The sequence below is a fragment of the Puma concolor genome, chromosome A2, assembly GCF_028749965.1.
Source record: "Puma concolor isolate L17-30 chromosome A2, mPumCon1.1.hap2, whole genome shotgun sequence".
Taxonomy (NCBI): Eukaryota; Metazoa; Chordata; class Mammalia; order Carnivora; family Felidae; genus Puma; species Puma concolor.
The window spans coordinates 152,167,667-152,194,397 of record NC_141668.1 but is presented as its reverse complement, the minus strand read 5'-3'; the positions used below and the strand labels follow the sequence as shown (position 1 = coordinate 152,194,397).

The following is a 26,731-nucleotide window of genomic DNA, read 5'->3' as shown; positions in this document are numbered from 1 at the left end:
AGAGAAAGAGGGAGACACAGAATCTGAAGCAGGCTTCAGGCTCTAAGCTGTCAGCAGCACAGAGCCTGACACAGGGCTCGAACCCATGAACCATGAGTTCATGACCTGAGCCAAAGTCAGACGTTTAACCAACCAAGCCACCCAGGTGTCCCTCTTTTTTTTTTTTTTTTTTTAACGTATGGCATCTTTTTCTTTCTTTCTTTTTTTATTTTTAAATTTTTTTTTCAACGTTTATTTATTTTTGGGACAGAGAGAGACAGAGCATGAACGGGGGAGGGGCAGAGAGAGAAGGAGACACAGAATCAGAAACAGGCTCCAGGCTCTGAGCCATCAGCCCAGAGCCTGACGCGGGGCTGGAACTCACGGACCGCGAGATCGTGACCTGGCTGAAGTCGGACGCTTAACCGACTGCGCCACCCAGGCGCCCCTCTTTCTTTCTTTTTTTAAGTTTATTTTTGAGAGAGAGAGAGTGCATGAATGTGCAAGTTGGGGAGGGGTAGAGAGAGAGGGAGAGAGAGAGGATCCCAAGCAGGTTCTGCACTATCTATGCCGAGCCTGATGTGGGGCTCAAACTCAGGAAGTGTGAGATCATGACCTGAACAGAAATCAAGAGTCAACTGAGCTACTAGGGTGCCCCAAAAGCTTTTGTATTTTTAAAATGTGCAGGGTATTCTAGTTTATGGATATGCCATAATCCATTAATCAGTCCTTTATTAACAGATATTTGAACTATTTACATTTTTCACTAATCTGTGTTATAGGGATTGACCTTGAATGTACTTGTCAACCTTCATTTACACTTGTGCAAGTGTATCTGTAGGATAGACCATAAATGTTAGAGATGTTAAGTCTGTGGGTAAATGCATTTGCCCTTCAGTGGTGGTTAACATTTTTTTCTATATAGATCTTGCATTATTTTTTAAGTTTTCTAAGTTTGTTCCTATTTATCCTTTTGTTTGCTGTTGTAAATGAGATCTTTTTTATTGTATTTCTATTGATTGTATATGTTTATTTATATTTGTGTATATATACACATATGGACACAATTTTAGTCTTATTTTCATTTTGTTTTTTTAGTTTATTTTGTTGGTTTTCTGAGTATGTAAAATCACTTACAGAATTGATTTTCTTGTTTTCCCATACCAAATTTTATTTTATTTTTTATTTATTTTTTTAAATTTGGGAGAGAGAGAGAGAGGGAGGGAGGGAGGAAGGGAGGAAGGAACAGAGAGAGAGGGAGAGAAAGAATCCCAAGCAGGCTCCACGCTTTTCACGCAGAGTGCAACATATTTTATCCATATTTCTGCTTTATTAAATTTATTTAATGTTTATTGTCAGTTCTTTTTGTGAAGTTTTCTCAGAATTTCATCCTCTGATACTTTCCTCAGCAAAGAATCATGGACAAGAATTTTTGGTTGTTTAGAACACATTTGTAACTTTTATACTTTAACTTTGTACTTTATGGACACCTTGGTGGCATAGAACATACTTTGCCTACACTTTATTTCCTTTAGTTTCCCTTTCTTTCTTCTTTCTTTCTTTCTTTCTTTCTTTCTTTCTTTCTTTCTTTCTTTCTTTCTCTCTCTCTCTCTCTCTCTCTCTCTTTCTCTCTCTGTCTCATTTTCTTTCTTTCTTTCTTTCTTTCTTTCCTTCTTTCTTTCTTTCTTTCTTTCTTTTTCTTTCTTCTTTCTTTTCTTTTCTTTTCTTTTCTTTTCTTTTCTTTTCTTTTCTTTTCTTTTCTTTTCTCTTTTCTCTTTTCTCTTTTCTTTTCTTTCTTCTGTGTAGTGGTGATTTTATTGGTGTAGAATACATTTCCAAGGATGGAATGTCAGGTTCAAAGGTTCTATGTATTTTTAATTTAATAGATGTTGTTACATGACTCTTCAAAAAGGCCATAACAATTTACATTTCTGGCACAATGTATGGAAGTGCCCATTTCTTGCATCCCAGCTAGCAATAAATATTATCTGTCCTTTGAATTTTTTTTCTTGTTTGAAAACTGGGAAGTGATTTCTCACTGCTATTTCAATTTGCATTTTCCTAATTAATTTGCATTTGGATTTGATCTTGTTTTTGTTGGATACTTGCATTTGTATTCTATGTGCGTGCATGTATTGATGCTTTTTCTCCCCCTTTTTGTTTTGGGTCTTTTGTTCCACTCTTGCCAATATTTAAGAGCTCTAGATACATTAGAATATTATTTCTTTGTCTTTCATCAGCCTTACAATTGTTTTTTAAACTGTCATTTCTCTATTAACTTTGTTTATGCCATTTGTTACAGCTATTCATATACAGTCAATACGATTTCTTACTGTCTCCAGAATATATGTGTAACCGCCTAAATTTATTTTTTTCCACAGTTTTATTATTTATTTATTTTTAAATTTACATCCAAGTTAGTTAGCATATAGTGCAACAATGATTTCAGGAGTAGATTCCTTAATTCCCCTTACCCAGTTAGCCCATCTCCCTTCCCACAACCCGTCCAGTAACCCTCTGTTTGTTCTCCGTATTTAAAAGTCTCTTAGGTTTTGTCCCCCTCCCTGTTTTTATATTATTTTTGCTTGCCTTCCCTTATGTTCGTCTGTTTTGTATCTTAAAGTCCTCATATGAGTGAAGTCATATGATATTTGTCTTTCTCTGACTGACTAATTTCGCTTAGCATAATAGCCTCTAGTTCCATCCATGTAGGTGCAAATGGCAAGATTTCATTCTTTTTGATTGCCGAGTAGTACTTTGGCTATTGTTGATAGTGCTGCTATAAACATTGGGGTGCATGTGCCCCTTCGAAACAGATAAATACCTAGTAGTGCAATTGCTGGGTTGTAGGGTAGTTCTATTTTTAATATTTTGGGGAAACTCCATACTGTATTCCAGAGTGTCTGCACCAGTTTGCATTCCCACCAGCATTGCCAAAGAGATCCTCTTTCTCCACATCCTTGCCAACATCTATTGTTGCCTGAGTTGTTAATGTTAGCCATTCTGACAGGTGTGAGGTGGTATCTTACTGTTTTTTTTTTTTTTAATATGAAGTTTATTGTCAAATTGGTTTCTATACAACACCCAGTGCTCATCCCAACAGGTGCCCTCCTCAGTACCCATCCCCCACCCCCCCTTCCTCCCATCCCCCATCAACCCTCAGATTGTTCTCAGTTTTTAAGAGTCTCATGGTTTGGCTCCCTCCCTCTCTAACTTTTTTTTTTCCTTCCCCTCCCCCATGGTCTTCTGTTAAGTTTCTCAGGATCCACATAAGATGTTTATAGCAGCACTTTGAACAGTAGCCAAATTATGGAAAGAGCCTAAATGTCCATCAACTGATGAATGGATAAAGAAATTGTGGCTTATATACACAATGGAATACTGTGTGGCAATGAGAAAGAATGAAATCTGGCCATTTGTAGCAACGTGGATGGAACTGGAGAGTGTTATGCTAAGTGAAATAAGTCATACAGAGAAAGATACCATATGTTTACATTGTGGTTTTGATTTGTATTTCCCTGATGGTGAGTGATGTTGAGCATTTTTTCATGTGTTGGTTGGCCATCTGGATGTTTTCTTTGGAGAAATGTCTATTCATGTGTTCTGCCGGTTTCTTCACTGGATTTTTTGTTTTTCGGGTGTGGAGTTTGGTGAGTTCTTTATAGATTTTGGATACTAGCCCTTTGTCCGATATGTCATTTGCAAATATCTTTTCCCATTCCGTCAGTTGCCTTTTCATTTTGTTGATTGTTTCCTTTGAAGTGCAGCAGCTTTTTATCTTGATGAGGTCCCAATAGTTCATTTTTGCTTTTAATTCCCTTGCCTTTGGAGATGTGTCAAGTAAGAAATTGCTGTGGCTGAGGTCAGAGGTTTTTTCTTGCTTTCTCTTCTAGTGTTTTGATGGTTTCCTGTCTCACAGTCAGGTTCTTTATCCATTTTGAGTTTATTTTTGTGAGTGGTATAAGAAAGTGGTCTAGTTTCATTCTTCTGAATGTTGTTTTCCAGTTCTCCCAGCATCATTTGTTAAAGAGACTGTTTTTTTCTTTTTAAAGTTTTTGAAGTCCAGTAAAATTTCTAAGCTACATCTTACTTTGAGCATTCTGTAGTACTGTTTCTTGGCACAAAGTGTGTGTTTCAATATTTACCTTAAAAATCTTTATTGGGGCACCTGGGTGGCTCAGTCGGTTAAGCATCTGACTCTTGATTTTGGCTCAGGTCATGATCTCACAGTTCGTGTGTTCTAGCTCCACTGTCTGTGCTGACAGTGCAGAGCCTGCTTGAGATTCTCTCCCTCTTTCCCTCTCTGCCCCTCCTCTGCTCTCTCTCTCCAATCAATCTTTTTCACACCCCCCCCCCCCCCACAGGAAAACTTTCCCAAATTATATCTTTATAATTATATTCCTAAATTACATCTTTCTTTGTTTTGTGTTTGTTTAGTTATTTCAGTTAGGCATATATTGGATTCCTTTTGCTGTTTCTCTAGCTGTACTTTTCCCTTTAATTCTATTTCAAATTTGTGGGTTGATGTTTTTTTTTTTTTTTTTTTTTAATTTTTTTTTTTTCAACGTTTATTTATTTTTGGGACAGAGAGAGACAGAGCATGAACGGGGGAGGAGCAGAGAGAGAGGGAGACACAGAATCGGAAACAGGCTCCAGGCTCCGAGCCATCAGCCCAGAGCCCGATGCGGGGCTCGAACTCACGGACCGCGAGATCGTGACCTGGCTGAAGTCGGACGCTCAACCGACTGCGCCACCCAGGCGCCCCTAGGCTTTACACAGTGTTTGCCAGGGAATCAAAATTCTATGTGTATGCCAAGGGCTAGCCACATGCTCAGAAAGACCTGAACTTGCACTTCTGGCTTATTTTTAGGCTCTCTGTATGCAGAAATGAAGGTTAGGGCAGAATTGTAAATGGCCTGGCTAAGTATTGAAGGAGTGCCCTAATTCAGGCCAGTCTGTATAGACCAGGAGAGTACTTCTCCTCACCTCCTCATTTTGGCTCCAGGTCTTTAAGAAAATCTCTGTCAGATCTCAGGCTGAGCACTAAGCCAGTGAACAGAGACTTCAGTGGTCACATACCACAAAAAATACACTTTTACAAAGCTAGTTTAGGAAAGTCACTAAACAAACAATTATAACCCACAACAAGCAGAAACAACAAACTCTGGGGAGTGAGAAGAATCAGAATTGTCAGTTACTACATTATAATAAAGTGTCTAGTTTCCAAGAAAAAAGATTATGAGACATGCAAAGAAACAAAATCTGTAGCCCATTTATAGAAAAAAAATGAACAGAAACTGTGCCTGAGGATGCCTGGACACTGAACTTACTACACACGACTTTTTATCAGCTGCCTTAAATATACTCACAGAGCTAAAGGAAATCATGGGCATAGAACTAAGAAGTCCAGGAGAATGATTACCCACAAAAAACGAAGAACAGAGGAACAAAGAACAAATGGGACCAAAAAAGCCAAGATTATAGACTTAAACCATATAAATAATTATGTTAATTTTTAAATAGACTAAATTGTCCATTTAAAAGACCAACATTATCAGACTGGATAAAAAAAGCAGTACATAGGGGCGCCTGGGTGGCGCAGTCGGTTAAGCGTCCAACTTCAACCAGGTCACGATCTCGCGGTCCGTGAGTTCGAGCCCCGCGTCAGGCTCTGGGCTGATGGCTCAGAGCCTGGAGCCTGTTTCCGATTCTGCGTCTCCCTCTCTCTCTGCCCCTCCCCCGTTCATGCTCTGTCTCTCTCTGTCCCAAAAATAAACTTTGAAAAAAAAAATTAAAAAAAAAAAGCAGTACATAACAATACACTGTTAACAGGAAATATACTTTAAAGATGAAGATATAGATAATAACTAAAATAGGTTAGAAAAAGATGCTGTACAAACATGCATAAGAAAGCTGGTTTTGCTGTATTACTATGAGACAGAGTAGACTTCAGGGAATACTACCAGAGACAAAGAACAGTTAATAATGATAAAAGTTTCAATTTACTGAAGATTTAAAAATCTTAAATGTGTATATAACAATTAATAGAGGTTTAGCACACGTGAAACAACAGTTGACAGAACTAAAGGGAGAAATAGATGTATCTATAATAATTGGAGATTTATCTTTTAGTAAGTGATAGATGAAGCAGACAAAATGTCAGTTAGATTTTGGAAGATTTAAACTACACTACCAACCAAAACTTGGCACAATTGAAATTTTAGATGACTATACCCAACAGAGGACACAATTTTTTTTTTTAATGAAGGTATTTATTTATTTATTTATTTAGTAAATAAACAGGACACAATTTTTTAAAAATGAAGGTATTTATTTTGTTTTGAAGTTTATTTACTTCATTTTATTTTTAAAATATAATTTATTGTCAAGTTAGCTAACATACAGCGTATACAGTGTGCTCTTGGCTTCGGGAGTAGATTCCCATGATTCGTTACTTACATACAGCACCCAGTGCTCATCCCAAGTGCCCTCTTTAAATTGCATATGTTATCACCAAGATAGACCATATGCTAACCCAAAAAACGTATCTTAAAAAAATTTCTTTTTTATTTTAGAAAGCGAGTGTGAACAGGGGATAGGGAGAGAGTGAATCTTAAGCACGCTGCACGCTGAGTGTGGATCCCAGTGCGAGGCTTGAACCCATGACCCTGGGACCATGATCTGAGCTGAAATCAAGATCAGTTGCTCAACTGACTGAGCCACCCAGGTGCCACCAAAAAACATATCTTAATAAATTTTCGAGGATTGAAATAATAGAGTGTGTTCTCCAACTAGAATAAAATTAACTTAGAGATCAATGATAAGATAATCAGGAAACCCTCACATATTTGGAAATATTTCTAAATAACTCATCAGTCAATTATAAAAAAACCACAAAGGAAATTAGAAAATGTTTTGAATTGAATAATGAAAACATACTATCAAAATTTGTGGATGCAATAAATATTGCAATGCTAGAGGAAATTTTATAGTTTAATTTTTTTATTTACTGAAAAAAATTTTTTAATGAGCTTTTTACTTTGGAGTGATTTTGGGTTTACGGAGAAGTTGCAGAGGTGGTGCAGAGGGATCCTGTACCCCTCATGCAGTTTCTCCTGATGCTAGCCTCTAAGGTTTCCATGTTGCTTTTGTCCAAACCATGGAAACAGTATTGGTCCATTGACTGATGGAAGGCTCTTTCCCCTGGGCATTACTCTCAGGCCTATTCTACCCAGGCCGCACCTCACACATGGCAATTCTGAGCCTGCTCTAGGCTGTGAGAGTGTCTCTGTGAGACTCATTCAGGGTCTATCTGACATAAGGTGAGGTTCTGGACTTTCAGGGGGAATTGCGCAGGGGTGACTGCTCTTGTCACATCATGGCGGGGAAGTTTTATTTATTTTTTATTTTTTATTTTTTTAATATGAAATTTATTGTCAAATTGGTTTCCATACAACACCCAGTGCTCATCCCAACAGGTGCCCTCTTCAGTGTCCATCATCCACTTTCATAGTGGGGAAGTTTTAAATGCTTATATTGGAAAGGAAGAAAGATTTTTTTCTTTACAAGTTTTTATTTAAATTCTAATTAGGTAAAATTCAGTGTAGTATTAGTTTTAGGTGTCGAATTCAGTGATTCATCACCTTACATACAGCACCCAGTGCTCATCACAACAAGTGCCCTCCTTAATAGCCATCACCTATTTAACACATTCCCACTCCCCTCCCATCTAGCAAGTATTAGTTCTCTATAGTTAAAAGTCTGTGGGTGCCTGGGTGGCTCAGTTGGTTAAGTGTCTGACTCTTGATTTTGGCTTGGGGAATGATCTCATGATTCATGGGATTGAGCCCCATGTCGGGCTCTACACTGACAGGGAGGAGCCTGCTTGGGATTCTCTCTCTCTCCTCCTCTCTCTGCCCCTCCCCTGCTCATGTTCACTTTCTCTCTCTCTGTCTCTCTCTCTCTCTCTCTCAAAATAAATAAACTTAAAATAGTCTGTGTCTTGATTTGCCTCTTCTCCCCACCATGTTCATTTGTTTTGTTTCTTAAATTCCACATGAGTAAAATCATATGGTAATTGTCTTTCTGTGACTTATTTCATTTAGCATAATACTCTCTAGCTCCATCCACATTGTTGCAAATGGCAGTATTTAATTTTTTTAAGTTTATTTATTTTGAGAGAGAGAGGGTGTGTGAATTTTGCAAGTGGGGAGTGGCAGAAGGTGAGGGAGAGAGAGAATCTCAAGCAGGCTCTGCATTGTCAGCATGGAACCTGATGGGCTCAAATCCATGAACTGCAAGCTCATGACCTGAGCTGAAATCAAGAGTTGGATGCTTAACTGACCGAGCCACCCAAGCACCCCAAGATTTAATTCTTTTTTATGGCTGACTAATATTCCATTGTATAGATATACCACATTTTCTTTATTCATTTATCAGTCGATGGAGATTTAGGCACTTTCCATAATTTGGATGTTGCTGCTGTAAACATTGGAGTGCACGTATCCCTTTGAATGAGTATTTTTGTATCCTTTGGGTAAATAGTAGTGTAATTGCTGGATCGTAGGATAGTTCTATTTTTAACTTTTTGAGGACCCTCCATACTGTTTTCCAGAGTGGTTGGAAGGCAAGAAAGATTTAAAGTGAATAATCCAAGGTACCTACTGGAGAAAATAGAAAAACAATAGCAAATTAAAATAGAATGAAATAAAAAAATCAGAGCAGAAATCAATTAAGTAGAAAATGGATGGAGACTAGAGAAAACTAGTAAAACTAAAAGTGATTTTTTAAAAGGATTAATAAAAATGATAAGTTCTTAGTAAGACTAAATTAAATAAAACATTCATAATGAGAGAACATTAGAGAATATTATGAATCATTTTACTTAAATTCCTTGAGAGGCACATTTGAACAAAATTGACACAGGAAGAAATAGAGTGATACTAAAATAAATTCAGTTTCTAACAAAATAATTTTCTCACAAAGAAGACTCAAGTCCCAAATGGTTTCATGTGTGAATTCTGTGAAACATGCTTTTCAAAAGCAAAAGAGGGTGAAACATTTCCTAACTCATTATGAAGCCAGTGTAACTTTTATCTAAAACCCTAATAAGATTAAAAGAAAATTATAGACCAATATCCTTTATGATTATAGATGTAAAAACTCTTGATATAAGCAAATAATTTATATAGATTTATACAATGTATATATTTTATATAATGCTGGATTTACCAATCTAATAAAAGGCACATATGAAGAACCCACATCTAACATTATGCTTAATAATGAAACATAGAATGTTTCCCTTCAAACTTCAGGAACAAAATAAGAATATCTGCCTTTATAAGTTTTATTTTTTTATTTTTTTAATGTTTATTTATTTTTGAGAGAGAGAGACAGAGCGTGAGTAGGGGAGGAGCAGAGCAAGAGGGAGACACAGAATCCAAAGCAGGGTCCAGGCTCCGAGCTGTCAGCACAGAGCCCAATGTGGGGTGCGAACCCACGAACTGTGAGATCATGACCTGAGCCAAGTTAGATGCTCAACCAACTGAGCCACCCAGGCGCCCCTGTAAGTTTTATTTGACATTGCTTTGGGAGCTTTGTTCCATAAATCAAGAAAAAAGAGTACAAGCATACCTTGGAGATACTGCCGGTTTGGTTTCCAGACCACTGCAATAAACTGAATATCACAATAAAGTGAGTCAAATGAATTTTTTGGTTTCCTAGTGCATAGAAAAGTTATGTTTATACTATAGTCTATTAAGTGTGTAGTAAAATCATGTGTATTAAACAGTGGACATCCCTTAAGTCAGAGAAAGACAAATACTGTATGATTTTACTTGTATGTGGAATTTAAGAAACAAACGAGCAAAGGAAAAAGAGGCAAAGCAAGAAACCGATTCTTTTTATTTATTTCAACGTTTATTTATTTTTGGGACAGAGAGAGACAGAGCATGAACAGGGGAGGGGCAGAGAGAGAGGGAGACACAGAATCGGAAACAGGCTCCAGGCTCTGAGCCATCAGCCCAGAGCCTGATGCGGGGCTCGAACTCCCGGACCGCGAGATCGTGACCTGGCTGAAGTCGGACGCTCAACCAACTGCGCCACCCAGGCGCCCCAAGAAACCGATTCTTAACTAGAGAGGACAAACTACCAGAGGGGAGGTAGTCGGGGGGATGGGTTAAATAGGTGATGGGGATTATGGAGTGCACTTGTTGTGATGACCACTGGGTGTCATATGGAGGTATTGAACCACTATATTGTACACCTGAAACTACTATTACACTATATGTTAACTGGAATTGTAATAAAAACTTAAAAAAATAAAAAGCATTTAGAGTCTCCCTCCAAAAATTAAAAGATACTGTATTGCTAAAAAAATGCTAACTATCATCTGAGCTTTCAGCAAATTATATTATTTTTGTTGGTGGAGGGTCTTGATGTTGACAGCTGCTGACTGATTAGAGTGGTGGCTGCTGAAGGTTGAGTGCCTGTGGCAATTTCTTTAAATAAGATAGCAGTGGTTTGCTGCATTGACTCTTCTTTTTACGAATGATTTTTCTCTGTAGTATGGGATGCTGTTTGATAGCATTTTACCCACAGTAGAACTTCTTCCAGAATTGTAGTCAGTGTCTTAAATCCTGCTGCTGCTTTATCAATGAAGTTGATGTAATATTCTGAATCCTTTGTTGTCATTTCATCAGTCTTCACAGCATTGTCACTAGGAGAAGATTCCATCTCAAGAAACTAGTTTGTTTATCCATAAGAAGCAATTCCAATGTTAAAGTTTTATCGTGAGAGGTGCCTAGGTGGCTCAGTCGGCTGAGTATCAGACTTTGGCTCAGGTCATGATTTCGTGGTTCGTGGGTTCGAGCCCTGCTTTGGGCTCTGTGCTGACAGCTCGGAGCCTAAAACCTGCTTTGGATTTTGTGTCTCCCTCTCGCTCTCTGCCCCTCCCCCACTCATGCTCGCTCTCTCTCTCTCTCTCTCTCTCAAAAATAAATAAACGGTAAAAAAAGTTTTATGAAATTGCAGCAATTCGATCACAGGTTCAGACTCTACTACTAATTTTGGCTCTCTTGCTATTTCCATCACATCTGTGGTTACTTTCTTCACAGAAGTCTTGAATCCTTCAAGGTCATCAATGATGGTTAGAATCAGCTGCTTTCAAACTCCTGTTCATATGGATATTTTGACCTCTTCCTGTGAATCACGAAAGTTCTTAATGACATCTAGAATTATGAATTCTTACCAGAAGGTTTTCAATTTACTTTGTCCAGATAAAGGAACCATTATCTATGGAAGCTGTAACCTTACAAAATTCTTTTTTTTTTTTTTTGCCTCAAAAAGTGACGTTTATTCAAAGAAAAAAAGAAAAAAATGACAAGATGTCCATCCCTTGGTTCCCTTCCCTCCCCTCTCCTGCTCCTCTTAAGCCCCCCATGGACTGAACCCTCAGTAGGGCTAGGTAGCAGGACAGTTCCTTAGATGAGTTCAGGAACATTGAGGGGCATCTCCTCAATGGAGGTGTTATGGAGGGTTTCCCTATATTGAAGAATCCTCTTGTCTTTTTCTGTCACTATGTCAATAGCCACACCATTATGGCCAAATTGTCCACCAGGACTGATTCTGTCAATATAATTTTCCCTGTTGGTGGGAAGGTCATAATTGATGACTAAAGAAACCTGTGGCACATCAATGCCTCTGGCCAGCAAATCAGTAGTAATCAGTACTCTGCTAGAGCCAGTACTCTAGTACTCCTTCATGATAACATCTCATTTAACATCTCATTCCATATCTCTGTGCATAGCAGACATGGTGGGGTCTTTGGTGTACATCTTTTCAATGAGTCAATAAACCTTTCTTAGGGTGTTGATGAGTATGACTGCCTGCATGATGGTCAGGGTTTCATACAAGTCACACTATGTGTCCAGCTTCCACTCCTCTCCTTCCACATTGAAGTAGAACCAGTGGATACCCTTCAGGGTCAACTCCACCTTTTTTAACAGAATCTGAATGGGGTCCCTCATGAACTTCTTGGTCACCTCAAGCATGTTGGAAGGCATTGTAGCTGACAGCAATACCACCAGGGTGTTGCTGTTGAGCTTTTGGAATATGTCATAGATCTGGTCCTTGAATCCGCGGCTTAACATTTCATCAGCTGGATGGAACTAGAGGGTATTATACTAAGTGAAATTAGTCAAAGACAAATACCACATGACTTCACTCATATGAGGACTTAGACACAGAACAGATAAACATAAGGGAAGAGAAGCAAAAATAATATAAAAACAGGGAGGGGGACAAGACATAAGAGACTCTTGAATATGGAGAACAAACAGAGGGTTACTAGAGGAGTTGTGGGAGGGGGTATGGGCTAAATGGGTAAGGGGTATTAAGGAATCTACGCCTGAAATCATTGTTGCACTATATGCTAACTAACTTGGATGTAAATTAAAAAAATAAAAGAAAAAAAAACATTTCATCAACTTGTCCAGTACAAACTACTTGATGTATTTGGGAGACAGGTGTTTCTGGTTAAGCATATCAAACACATGACCTGGGGTACCCATGATGTTATGGGGATCTTCCATCTGCAGCTTCTGCACTTCAGAATGTACATTGGTCCCCCCAATGCAGGCATGGCAGGGGGCACACATGTAATATCCTAATACCATGACTACCTTCTGTATCTGCTGAGCTAACTCTCTAGTGGGTGCCAGGACCAAAGCCTGTGTAGTCTTTAGATTCAATTCCATCTTGTTGCAGAATTAATGTGGCAAAAGTGGCTGTTTTCCTAGTCCCAGATTGGGCTTGAGCAATCATATCATAACCCTGAAAGAAGGAAGAATGCCTTGTTGCTGGATGGCAGAAGTCTTCTCAAAAACATAGGCATAGATGCCACAGAGAAGGTACTCACAGAGGTTCATGTCATTACAGCTGTCAACTTATTTCAGTTACTCTTGATGATACCTTCAGGTGCTACCCATCAGGCCATTGTCTCTGGATCAGGAATCCTGACCTCAGAGACATGATCCTTAGAAACTAGACAAAATATATTTCTTAAATAAAAATACTGACAGTTGAAATTATTCCATGAGCCATGGGATAAAATGGATGGTTAGCAGGCATGAAAACAATATTAATCTTGCAGGATATCTCCATCAGAGGTTTTGGGTGATCAGCTGCATTGTCAATGAGAATAATATTTTGAAAGGAGAATCTTTTTCCTGAGTGGTAGGTATTAACAGTGGCCTTCAAATATTAGTAAACCATGTTGTAAACAGATGTGCTGTCTTTTAGGCTTTACAATTCCACTTATAGAGCACAGGAAGAGTAGATTTAGCATAATTCTTAAGGGCCCTAGAATTTTCAGAATGGTAAGTGAGCATTGGCTTTCATCGTAAAGTCATCAGCTGCATTAGCCCCTAACAGGAGAGTAGCCTATCCTTTGAAACTTTTAAGCCAGGCATTGACTTCTCTCTAGCTTTCTAATGAAAGTCCTAGATAGCATCTTCTTCCAATATAAGGCTGTTTTGTCTACATAGAAAATCTGTTGTTTAGTGTAGCCACCTTCATTAATTATCTTAGCTAGATCTTCTGGATAACTTGCAGCTTTATGTCAGTACTTGCTGCTTCATCTTGTACTTTTATATTAGGGAGATGGATGTCTTCTTTCCTTAAACCTCATAAACCAATGTCTGCTAGCTTCAAACTTTTCTTCTGCAGTGCCCTCATCCCTCCCAGTCCTTTATAGAATTGGATTAATTGGGGCGCCTGGGTGGCGCAGTCGGTTAAGCATCCGACTTCAGCCAGGTCACGATCTCGCGGTCCGTGAGCTCGAGCCCAGTGTCAGGCTCTGGGCTGATGGCTCGGAGCCTGGAGCCTGTTTCCGATTCTGTGTCTCCCTCTGTCTCTGCCCCTCCCCCGTTCATGCTCTGTCTCTCTCTGTCTCAAAAATAAAAATAAAAAACGTTGAAAAAAAATTTTTTTAAAAAAAGAATTGGATTAATTTGGGGGCTTAAAGGAATGTTGTGGCTGGTTTGATCTTTTATCCAACATATGTCATCCATATCAGCAATAAGACTGTTTTGCTTTCTTATAATTTGTGGGTTCACTGGAGTAGCACTTTCAATTTCCTTCCAAAACATTTCCTTTGCATTCACAACTTGGCTAAGTGTTTGGTGCCAGAGGCCTAGCTTTTGGCCTATTGGCTTTTGACATGCCTTCTTCACTAAGCTTAATTATTTCTAGCTTTTGATTTAAAGTGAGAGACTTGACTTTTCCTTTCAGTTGAATACTTAGAGGCCACAGTAGGGCTATTAATTGGCCTAATTTCAATATTTTTGTGTTTTGGAATAGGGAGGTCTGAGGAGAGGGAGAGAGACAGGGGAATGGCTGGTTGGTAGAACAGTCAGAACACACACAATATTTACTGGAGGAGTTAAGATGGCAGAGGATAGGGAGACCCTGAGCTTGCCTTGTCCCTTGAACACAACTAGATAAATGTCAAATTACTTTTTTTAATGTTTATTTATTTTTGAGAGAGAGAGAGAGTGTGTGAGTGGGAGAGGGGCAGAGAGAGAGAGGGAGACACAGAATCTGAAACAGGCTCCAGGCTCTGAGCTGTCAGCACAGAGCCTGACACGGGACTTGAACCCATGAACTGTGAGATCATGACCTGAGCTGAAGTCAGATGCTTAACTGACAGAGCCACCCAGGTGCCCCAATATCAAATTATTCTAAACACCCAAGAAATCGATCTGAGGACTGAGAGAACAAAACTGCACATCTGTAAGTAGGAAAACAACCCCCTCGTGGAGGTAGGAGCTTTGGAGAGTTGATTTGGTGGGCACTGTGGAGGGGAGGGAGCCCTGATCATGGGAAGAGGAGTGAGTGAGTGAGAGACGAAGAATGAAAACAGAGTGACATCATGTGCAGGGGATTTCACAAGAAAACTCTTCCCCCAAACCATTGACTGGGAAAAGAAGAGGAGCTAAGCACTGTAAGCTTTTATAAGTGGCAGAGCACAAAGTGTGAAGTTGGAGGTCTGTGCCATTGCCAGGGTCTCTCCTGGCAGACTTGGTGGTGCTCCAGTGGAGAAGGAAGGCAGAAACCCAGGAGTAAGTAGCATGGTCTGAGGATCCCCTGGGTTGCATGGGGAGAAACAGTTCCCCTTCTTGGTGTAGATTTGGGAGAGGTGGCATGGCTTCTCTGCGTACAAAAGACCCTGCAGATGCCATTGAGCTGCCCCATTCACCAGCAAAGAAACAGGGCCTCCCACTGAGGGCCTTGGTGCTGGCTTTCTGCTGCACTTTACCATAAACTCTAAGCGGCTATGCACTTGCGTGATCATTTTCTGGGACAAACCAGCAATCGGCTACAATGCAACAAGACTCTCCCTTAGAAGATCAGCGCAGGTCTGTGTCATAGGGTCTCTGAAATTTGGAGTTTTGAAACCCAGCTACACCTGAGCTAAAACATGGGCTGCTGTGCCACCTGGCAGACAGACGACTTGGACACACACCGGGTGAAGGCAGGGATCTGACAGAAGCTGGGGACACAGGAGAGTTGATTGTTTTGCTTTTCTGTGAGGGCTTCCTGCGTAGTGGCAGGCGGGAGCTCCTGTCTTAAGATGAGAGAGCGGGGAAACTCCCATTTTCTCTCCCATTCATGAGCCCTGACCCATGTCAATGAGTAAAACAGTGCCAGCAAGTAGAGGCTGGAGCCACTTACATCAAGCCCCGCCCCCCTGCATCCTGCAGGTGCATCTCCACTAGGACAAGACCTTCTGAGAATCAGTGCAGCAGGCCCCATTCCCAGAAGACCAGCACAAACCCCTGGCTTGTGCCAAGTCTACTGATCATTGAGTTCTGCAAAGGTTTGGCTGTAGGGGAAACAGGATCTAGTGTCCCTTGGGTTTTTTTTTTTTTTTTAATGTTTATTCTTTTTTTTTTTTTTTAATTTTTTTTTTCAACGTTTATTTATTTTGGGGACAGAGAGAGACAGAGCATGAACGGGGGAGGGGCAGAGAGAGAGGGAGACACAGAATCGGAAACAGGCTCCAGGCTCTGAGCCATCAGCCCAGAGCCCGACGCGGGGCTCGAACTCACGGACCGCGAGATCGTGACCTGGCTGAAGCCGGACGCCTAACCGACTGCGCCACCCAGGCGCCCCTTTAATGTTTATTCTTAAGAGAGACAGAGCATGAGCAGGGGAGGGTCAGAGAGAGACAAACACACACACAGAATCTGAAGCAGGATCTAGGCTTCAAGCTGTCAGCACAGAGCCCCACGGGGGCTTGAACTCACGGACTGCAAGATCATGACCTGAGCTGAAGTCAGACGCTCAACCAGCTGAGCCACCCAGGCGCTCCTGGGTTTTTTTCTTTTTGATGGGATACAGGAAAAGCATTTTTTTTATTTTTAATGTATTTACTATTATTTTATTTATTTGATCTAGCTTCTTTTCATAAGCAGACTCAAATACACCTAGGATCTAATTTTGCTTTTAACAAGCAGACCAAAACACACAAAAGAACTAGCTTCCCTTTTAATTTCATTTGTTTGGTAGTTTTTGGTTCTCTTCTTAATATAGCCATTACTCTCAGGAGCAGGAATAAAACGCTTTACTAACAAAAAAACAGTGACCTTGATAATTTGACAAGATGGAGGAATTCACCTCAAAAGAAGGAATGGGAAGAAGTAACGACTAGGGATTTAGTCAATGCAGAGGTAAGTAAGATGCTTGAACTAGAATTTAAAACAGTTAAAAGGATACTAAGTGGACTTGAGGAAAGCATAGAAGACACTAGAGAATCCCTTATTGCAGAGATAAAAGAAATAAAAACTGGTCAGGCTGAAATTAAAAATGCTATAACCAAAATGCAAACTAGAATGGATGCCATGACAATGAGGATGAATGAAGCAGAGAATGAGTCAGTGATATAGAAGATAGAATTATAGAAAATAATGAAGCTGAAAAGAAGAGGGAAGCAAAGGTATTGGGTCATGAATGTAGACTTAGGGAACTCAGCGACTCCTTAAAGTGTAGTAACATTCATATCATAGGAGTCCCAGAAGATGAAGAGACAGAAAAAGGGACAGAAGGTTTATTTGAGCAAATTATAGCTGAAAACTTCCCCAGTCTGGGAAAGGACACAGATATCAAATTCCAAGAAGCACAGAGAACTCCCATTAAATATAATAAAAGCCAGCCATTACCAAGACATATCATAGTCAAATTCACAAAATACATAGACAAGGAAGGAATTCTGAAAGTAGCAAGGGAAAGGAAAGCCCTTCACCTGTAAGGGAAAACAGATAAGGTTCTCAGTATATCTGTTCCAGAAATTTGGCAGGCCAGAAGGGAGTGGCAGGATATATTCAACATGCTGAATGGGAAACATATGTATCCAAGACTACTTTATCTAGCAAGACTGTCATTCAGAATAGAAGGAGAGATAAAGAGTTTACCAGACAAACAAAAACTAAAAGAGTTCATCATGACCACTAAACCAGCATTGTAAGAAATATATATATATTAAAAAATTTTTTTTAATGTTTATTTATTCTTGACAGAGAGGCAGAGCATGAGTGGGAGAGGGGCAGAGAGAGAGCGAGACACAGAATCCAAAGCAGGCTCCAGGCTCTGAGCTGTCAGCACAGAGCCTGATGCAGGGCTTGAACTCACAGACTGCAAGATCATGACCTGAGCCGAAGTCGGATGCTCAAGTGACCGAGCCACCGAGGCGCCCCAGAAATATATATATATTTTAAATGTTCATTTATTTCCTTTGAGAGAGGGGCAGGGCAGAGAGAGAGGGGGTGACAGAGAATCCCAAGCAGCCTCTGTGCTGCCAGAACAGAGCCTGATGGGCCCAAACCCCCAAACTGTGAGATCATGACCTGAGCTGAAACCAGAAGTTGGACACTTAACTGACTGAGCCACCCAGATACCCCTATTAAAGGGACTCTTTGGGGGGGGGGAAAGACCAAAAGCAACAAAGACTAAAAAGGAACAGAATATCACCAGAAATACCAACTTTACAGGTAATACAATGGCACTAAATTCATATCTGTGAATAATTACTCTGAATGTATATGGACTAAATGGCTCCAATCAAAAGACGTAAGATCTCAGAGTGGATGAAAGAGAAAAACCACAAGATACATGTATATGCTGCCTACAAGAGACTAATTTTGGATCTAAGTCACCTGCAGATTGAAAGTGAGAGGGTGGATGGGGCGCCTGCTCAGTCGGTTGAGTGTCCGATTTTGGCTCAGGTCATGATCTCACAGTTTGTGGGTTCAAGCCCCACAACGGGCTCTGTGCTGATAGCTCAGAGCCTGGAGCCTGCTTCGGATTCTGTGTCTCCTTCTCTGTCTGCCCCTACCCCACTTGTGCTTTATCTCACTCTCAAAAAAAATGTAATAAAAAAAATTAAAGAAATTAAAAAAAAAGTAAGGTGATGGAGAACCATCTATCATGCTAATGGACATCAGAATAAAGTCGGAGTAGCCATACTTAGACAAACTAGATTTTAAACCTAAGGTTGTAACAAGAGATTAAGAGGGCATTGTATCATAATTAAGGAGTTTTTCTATCAAGAAGATCTAACAGTTGTAAATATATGCCCCCCAACTTGAAGAAGCCAGATATATAAATCAGTTAATCACAAATGTAAAGAAACTCATTGATAATAATACCATAATAGTAGGGGACTTTAACACCCCACTTAGAGCAATGGACAGATCATCTAAGCAGAAAATCAACAAGAAAACAATGGCTTTGAATGACACACTGGACTGAATGGACTTAACAGATATATTCAGAACATTTCATCCTAAAGCAGCCAAATACACATTCTTTTTGAGTGTACACAGAACATTCTCTAGAATATATCATATACTGGGTCACAGATCAGCCCTCAACAGGAACAAAAAGATGGAGATCATACCATGTATATTTTCAGACCATGACGGTATAAAACTTGAAGTCAACCACAAGAAAAAATTTGGAAAGACCACAAATAACATGGAGGTTAAAGAACATCCTACTAAAGAATGAATGAGTTAACAAGGAAATTAAAGAAAATATAAAAAGTACATGGAAGCAAATGAAAATGAAAACATGGCAGTCCGAAACCTTTGGGATGCAGCAAAGGCAGTCCTAAGAGGGAAGTATATTGCAATACAGGCCTACCTCAAAAAGCAATAAAAGTCTCAAATACATAAAATAACCTTATACCTAAAGGAGCTAGAAAAGGAATGGCGGCGAATAAGGCCTTAAGCCAGCAGAGGAAGGGAAATAATAAAGATTAGAGCAGAAATAATGTAGAAACAAAAAAATCAGTAGAACAGATAAATGAAACTAAGAGCTGGTTCTTTTTTAAAAAATTTTTTTTTTTTTCAACGTTTTATTATTTATTTTTTGGGACAGAGAGAGACAGAGCATGAACGGGGAAGGGGCAGAGAGAGAGGGAGACACAGAATCAGAAACAGGCTCCAGGCTGTGAGCCATCAGCCCAGAGCCCGACGCGGGGCTCGAACTCGCGGACCGCGAGATCGTGACCTGGCTGAAGTCGGACGCTTAACCGACTGCGCCACCCAGGCGCCCCAAGAGCTGGTTCTTCAAAAGAATTAATACAATTGATAAACCCCTAGCTAGACTTATCAAAAAGAGAAAGGACCCAAATAAGTAAAATTATGAATGAAAGAGGAGAGATCACAACCAGCACCACAGAAATACAAACAATTATAAGAGAATATTATGAAAGATTATATGTGAACAAACTGGCTGATCTGGAAGAAGTGGACAAATTCCTAGAAATCTACAAACTAACAAAACTGAAACAGGAAGAAATAGAATATTTGAGCAGACCCATAATTAGCAAAGAAATTAAATCAGTAATCAAAAATCTCTTGACAGGGGCACCTGGGTGTCTGATTCAGCTAAGTATCTGCTTCTTGACTTCAGCTCTGGTCAAGATCTCAGAGTTCGTAAGATCAAGCCCTGCATTGAGTTCCATGTTGACAGCACAGAGCCTGCTTCAGATTCCCTCTCTCCCTCTCTGTCTCTGACCCTCCCCCTGCTCGCTCTCTCCATCTCTCTCTTAAATAAATAAACATTAAAAAAAAATCTAAGAAACAAATGTCAAGGGCCAGATCGCTTCCCAGGGGAATTCTACCCGACATTTAAATAAGAGTTAATACCTATTCTTCTTAAATTGTCCTAAAAAATAGAAATGGAAGGAAAACTTCCAAACTCATTCTACAAGGTCATCATTACCTTGGTTCCAAAACCAGACATACCTCACTAAAAAGGAGAATTACAGGCCAGTATGCCTGATGAACATGGATGTAAAAATTCTCAACAAGATACCAGCAAATTGAATCCAACAGTACATTGGAAGAGTTATTCACCACGATCAAGTAGGATTTATTCCTAGGCTGCAGGGGTGGTTCATTATCTGCGTATCTATCAATGTGATATACACATTAATAAAAGAAAGGATAACCATATGATTTTGTCATTAGATGCAGAAAAGACATTTGACAAAACACATCATCAATTCTTGCTAAAAACCTCACATACCTCAACATCATGAAGGCCATATATGAAAAACCCACAGCTAATACCATCCTCAGTGGGGAAAAACTGAGAGCTTTTCCTCTGCAGTTAGGAACAAGACCCGGATGTCCACTCTTACCATTACTATTTAACATAGTACTAGAAGTCTTAGCCTCAGCATTCAGACAACAAAAAGAAATAAAATGCATCCAAATAAGCAAAGAAGACAAACTTTCACTATTTGCAGATGACATGTATGTAGAAAACCTGAAAGACTCTACCAAAAAATTGCTAGAATAGATGAATTCAGCAAAGTCACAGAATATAAAGTCAATGTACAGAAATCGATTGCATTCCTATACACCAATAATGAAGCAGCAGAAAAAAGAATCAAGGAATTGGTCCCATTGCAATTGTACCAAAAACAATTAGATACCTAGGAATAAACCTAACCAAAGAGGTAAAAGGCCTGTATTCTGAAAACTATAGAACACTTATGAAAGAAATTGAAGAGGGCACAAAGAAATGAATTCCATGCTTATAGATTGGAAGAACAAACATTGTTAAAATGTCTTTCTACCCAAAACAATGTACACATTTAATGCAACCCCCATCAACATACCAACAGCATATTTCACAGAGCAAGAATAATCTAAAATGTGTATTAAACCACAAAAGACCCTGAATAGCCAAAGCAATCCTGAAAAAGAAAAACAAAACTGGAGGCATCATGATTCCAGATTTCAAGCTATACTTTATAGCTGTAATCATCAAGACAGTATGGTACTGGCACCAGAACAGACACATAGGATTAATGGAACAGAATAGAATACCCAGAAATGGACCCACAACCATATGGTCAACTAATCTTTGACAAAACAGGAAAGAATATCCAATGGAAAAAAGACAGACTTTTCAACAAATGGTGCTGGGAACATTGGACAGCGACATGGCAGAAGAATGAAACTGGACCACTTTCTTACAGCATACACAAAAATAAATTCAAAATGGATGAAAGACTTAAAGGTGAGACAGGAAGCCATCAAAATCCTAGAGGAGAACAGAGTCAGCAACCTCTTTGACCTGGCTGGAGCAACTTCTTACTAGACACATTGCCAGAGGCAAGGGAAACAAAAGCAAACGTGAACTGTTGGGACTTAATCAGGAAAAAATTTTGGGGTGCCTGGGTGGCTCAGTTAGTTGAGCCTCTGACTTCAGTTCAGGTCATGATATCACAGTTTGTGAGTTCAAGCCCTTCATCAGGCTCACTGCTGTCAGCACAGAGCCCACTTCAGATCCTCTGCTCCCCGCCCGCCCCCGTCCCTCCTCCACTTGTGCTCTCTTTCTCAAAAATAAATAAAAAAAGATAAAAAGCTTCTGCCCAGTGAAAGAAACAACCAGCAAAACTAAAGGGCAGCCTAGAGAATGGGAGAAGATATTTGCAAATGATATATCTGATAAAGGATTAGTATCCAAAATTTATAAAGAACTTATTAAACTCAACACCTAAAAAACAAATAGTTCTGTTAAGAAATGGGCAGAAGGCATGAATAGACACTTTTCCAAAGAAGACATCCAAATGGTTAACAGACACATGAAAAGATGGTCAACATCACTCATCATTAGGGAAATACAAGTGCAAACCTTGATGAGATACCACCTCACACCTGTCAAAATGGCTAAAATGACCAACACAAGAAACAACAGGTGTTGGTGAGGATGTGTAGAAAAGAGGAACACTCTTGCATTGTTGGTGGGAATGTAACCTGGTACAGCCACTCTGGAGAACAGTATGGAGCTTCCTCAGAAAGTTAAAAATAGGACTGTCCTATGCCCTAGCAATTGCATTACTAGGTATTTACCCAAAGGGTTAAAAAATACAGATTCATAGGGGTACATGGACCGTAATGTTTATAGGAGCATTATCAACAAAAGCCAAACTGTGGAAAGAGCCCAAGTGTCTATTGACTGATGAATGGACGAAGATGTGGTGTATCAATACAATGGAATATTACTCAGCCATCAGAAAGAATGAAATCTTTTCCATGTCACCATTTGTGACAACATGGATGCAGCTGGAGTGTATTATGCTAATCAAAATAAGTCAGAGAAAGACAAATACCGTATGGTTTCAGTCATATGTGGAATTTGAGAAACAAAACAAATGAACACATGGGAGGGGGCAAAAAGAGAGAGGGAGCAAACTATAAGAGACTCTTAACAATAGAGAGCAAACTAAGGGTTGATGGTGGGAGATGGGTGGGAGGTAGGCTAGATGGGTGATGGGTATTAAGGAGCACTTGTTATGATACTCACTGGGTGTTGTATGTAAGTAATGAATCTCTGAATTCTCCTCCTGAAACTCATATTTCACTGTATGTTAACTAAGTAGAACTTAAATAAAAATTAAAAAAAAAAAAAGGATACGTACATTTATTGATGAAGTTTACCTGTCTTATATGGTCACGGTTCATTGGACCCAATATAGTTACAATAGTAATATTAAAGATCACTGGCCACAGATCAACATAACAAATAAAATAATGATGAAAAAGTTTAAAATATTGCAAGAATTACCAAGATGTGACAAAGAGACATGAACTGAGCTAATACTGTTGGCAAAATGACAGTAATAGACTTGCTCAAGGCAGGGTTGTAACAGACCTTCAGTTTGTAAAAAATGCAAAATCTGTGATGCACAATAAAGCAAAAGTGCAATAAAATGAGGTATGCCTGTAGCAAACTTGAATATTGGAATTAAAGAAAGAAAACCCTTAAACTTGTAGCTGACCATGATTATGTACACTGTAAAGAATCTAAAAAGAAATTACTGGAATTAATTATGTAGTTGGCACGGTCTCAGAACAAAGCCAATGTATGTAAAATCAGTTGCTTATTTTTGTTTTTCTAATGAGCAATTTGTGCAATGAAAGAACATGCTTTACAATAACATCAGAAACATTGAATACCTAGGGATAAATACAACGAAATTTGTAGGATATGTAGGAGCTCTAATTTGAAAATAATAAAACATTGTTGAGAAATTAAAGATCTAGATAAGTTGAGAGATAACATGTTCATTGGTTGGAGGACTTATTATTATTATCCCAGTCAATATCCTACCAGACTTTATTCTGCAGAATTTGAGAAGCTAAAATTTATATAGCCACAACAGTTTTTAAAAAGAGTAGTGTTGGAGAGTGTATGCAGTCTGATTTCCATACTTCTTTTGAAGGTACAGTGAGCAGGGTAGTATGGTTATTGGTGCAAAGATAGACATTTAGATTAGTGGAATAGAACAGAGTCCATATATACATAACTGACTTATGTACATATTGATTTATTTATGTGTTACATGGACTCATGGATGTGGGGATTTTTGACAAAGAGACTATGTAATTGAGTGAATAATGAATGAACAATCTTTTAATCAAATGGTGCTAGGAGACCTTGATACTCATACATAAAAATGAATCTTGACCTCTGCTCCACACCATATACAAAAACTAATTTGGAATGGTTCATAGACTGAAAAATCCTCTTTTTTTGCATTTATGAATCTATTTTAGAAGTCTTTTCTTTTGATATAAAGCATGTAGTTGGGTCTTGCTATGCTTGTCAAACTGAAAATGTCTTTTAATGGATGAATAAAGCCCATTGACATTTATAAATATGACTTAATTTTTGTGTTGACACTGCCACATTTTAAAAAATAATTGATATATGAATTATACTTGTTATATTTTTTATAGTGTGATGTTCTCTACATCTTTCTGTGCCTTTGTTTTAATCTTTTAGGTATTTAGCAACACTTCTGTTTTTATCCAAGTAATACTTTTTTTCAAATGCCCTTAATGTCCTGTTTTAGGTTTTTTTTTTTTGTTTTTGGGTTTTTTTTTTTTTTTACTATTTTTACTGTTTAGTTTGCCATTTTCCTGTGTTATCCTTTGACTCTTACCTTTATACAATAAACAGTAAGCTAATTTCACTTTTCTTCTTCCTTCTCTTCCTTCCTTTAATATTTAGTTGCATTATTTGTATGTTGTCGAAACATACAAAATTTATATATTATTTTAATCCTCACTTCTGCCTCTATTATTAAATCTATAATTAAATATATCAAATTCACAGTAATTTCCCTTGTAGTTCTTTCTCTAGTCATCTCTTGTTTGGATGAGTCTCATTCTTTAGTAGTTTGTTCAAGAAAGGGAAATGGGTGTAGAATTTCTGGATTATTTAATACCCAACACCTAAAAAAATGTCTTGGTACTTGAAGGACAGCTTGGTTTGATAGTTCTTTTTAAAAAAATTGTTTTTAAACATTTATTTATTATTGAGAGACAGAGACAGAGTATGGGCATGGGAGAGGTAGAGAGATGGGGAGATACAGAATATGAAGCAGGCTCCAGGCTCCAAGCTGTCAGCACAGAGCTAGACACAGGGCTCGAACTCACAAACTGCGAGATTATGACCTGAGCCGAAGTTGGACACTTAACCGACTGAGCCACCCAGGCGCCCCAGTTTGATAGGCAATTCTTGATTCATACATGCCTTCCTATGGTTTCTTGAAAATGCTGCTTTATTGTTACCTTGTTTTTGAGATTTCTGATGTCAGTGTAGTTTTCTTGTTTTCCTGATTTTTTTTTGATGCCTTCAGGGATTTTTTTTTCTTTAAAGTCTATTAGCTTTTCTAGGGCATGTCTCAAAGTTTTTCATTATGGGTCAATTTCCCAAGTGCCTGATGGATGATTTCAATATGTAGGTTCAGGTTTTCTTTTATTTTAAGAAACCTTTTTCAAATTACAGTTTTAATTATTAGGCACATTCCAGTGTTTCGCTTTTAGCTTTTAGGAATTCCATTTAAACTTTAAATTTAAAATATTCACTTGTCTTCCATTTCAACTACTTTCACTTTCACTTATTTATCTCATTCATATTCTCATTTCCTTTTTTTTCTTCAATACACAGTATGAAGTTTTCATTCAAATCTGATCTTCATTTCTGATATGATTTTGACATTTTCTTCTATTTTCACTGGATTTTTTTTTGAATCAACTTGTTTCTTTCCTTATTGTTTTCTGGTCCATTTTTAAAGAACGTTTTGTTTTATTTATTTCTGACAGAGAGATGGGGGGAAGCAGAGAGAGGGAGAGAGGATCCCAAGCAGGCTCTGCTGTCAGAGTGAAGCCTGATGTAGGGCTCAAACTCACAAACCATGAGATCATGACCTGAGCTGAAACCAAGAGTTGGATGCTTAACTGACTGAGCCACCCAGGCACCTCCATTTCTGGTCTATTTTTGTTTTTATTTTTCAAACTTATAATTCAAGGTTTTTTTTTAATTCTCATATACTTAGATGCTACAAGTGTGTAGTTGTGAGTCACAGTTTTCTTCTGCTCCATAGTTAATTTTTTGGCGGGTTGGTGAGGGGAACTTAGGACTTTTATTAGTTGAAGTGTTTTCAGCTTTGCTTTTCTTTTTCCTCATAGTAATTTCATATAGATGGAGAATGTTTCTTCATCATTTCATGAGCACAGCTGGTTTTTGGCATGGTTTATAAGATTCCTGGTTCAGAAGTGATGTTTTCTGTTGTAGCAAAGTATAATCTCTTTACTGGTTCTCTTTTGAATTAGTGTTGGTGGTGAAGGTTATATGTCTTTTGACTTTTCTTTCTTTGTTTTTTTTTTTAAGTTCTTTTTTCAGGATCCTAAATTTCCCTCTTTTTTGTCCCTTCATTTTACCATTTAAGAAGATTGCCTTTCCCGGCACCTGGGTGGCTTAGTTAGGCGTCTGACTTTTGCTCAAGTCATGATCTTACGGGTTTCTGGGTTCGAGGGCTCTGAGCAGACAGCTCAGAGCCTTGAACCTGCTTTGGATTCTGTGTCTCCTTCTCTCTCTGCTCCTCCTCTGCTCGTGCTCTGTCTCTCAAAAATAAATAAGATATTAAAAAAAAAAGATTGCCTCTCCATTATCCCCTGAATAAATCCCTTCCTAAGACAGTTTTTTTAGTTCCATAGCCACTTTTAAGCACTTTCTCTAAGTTTACACTGATCTACTAGAGTTCTTTTTTCAGTAGTTTTCCCCTTGGAATGGATTTTCTCTTTTTGGGGCTGATTTTTGTTCAATCTTATTTCATCCATTTTCCTCTCTTTTTTTCATTGCGGTACACCTCAACCCCCCA

The 26,731-nt window shown here is 38.7% G+C and overlaps 1 protein-coding gene and 2 pseudogenes across 12 annotated transcripts in view; 1 reads left to right on the top strand and 2 right to left on the bottom strand.

Moving 5' to 3' along the window:
* Positions 1–26,731, top strand: part of DOCK3 (dedicator of cytokinesis 3) — a 602,545-nt gene that overhangs the window by 30,582 nt on the left and 545,232 nt on the right. The gene's annotated exons all lie outside the window — the stretch shown is intronic.
* On the bottom strand, positions 11,390–12,267 carry LOC112852462 (eukaryotic initiation factor 4A-I pseudogene; annotated as a pseudogene).
* LOC147583598 (eukaryotic initiation factor 4A-I pseudogene) lies at positions 12,417–13,619 on the bottom strand (annotated as a pseudogene).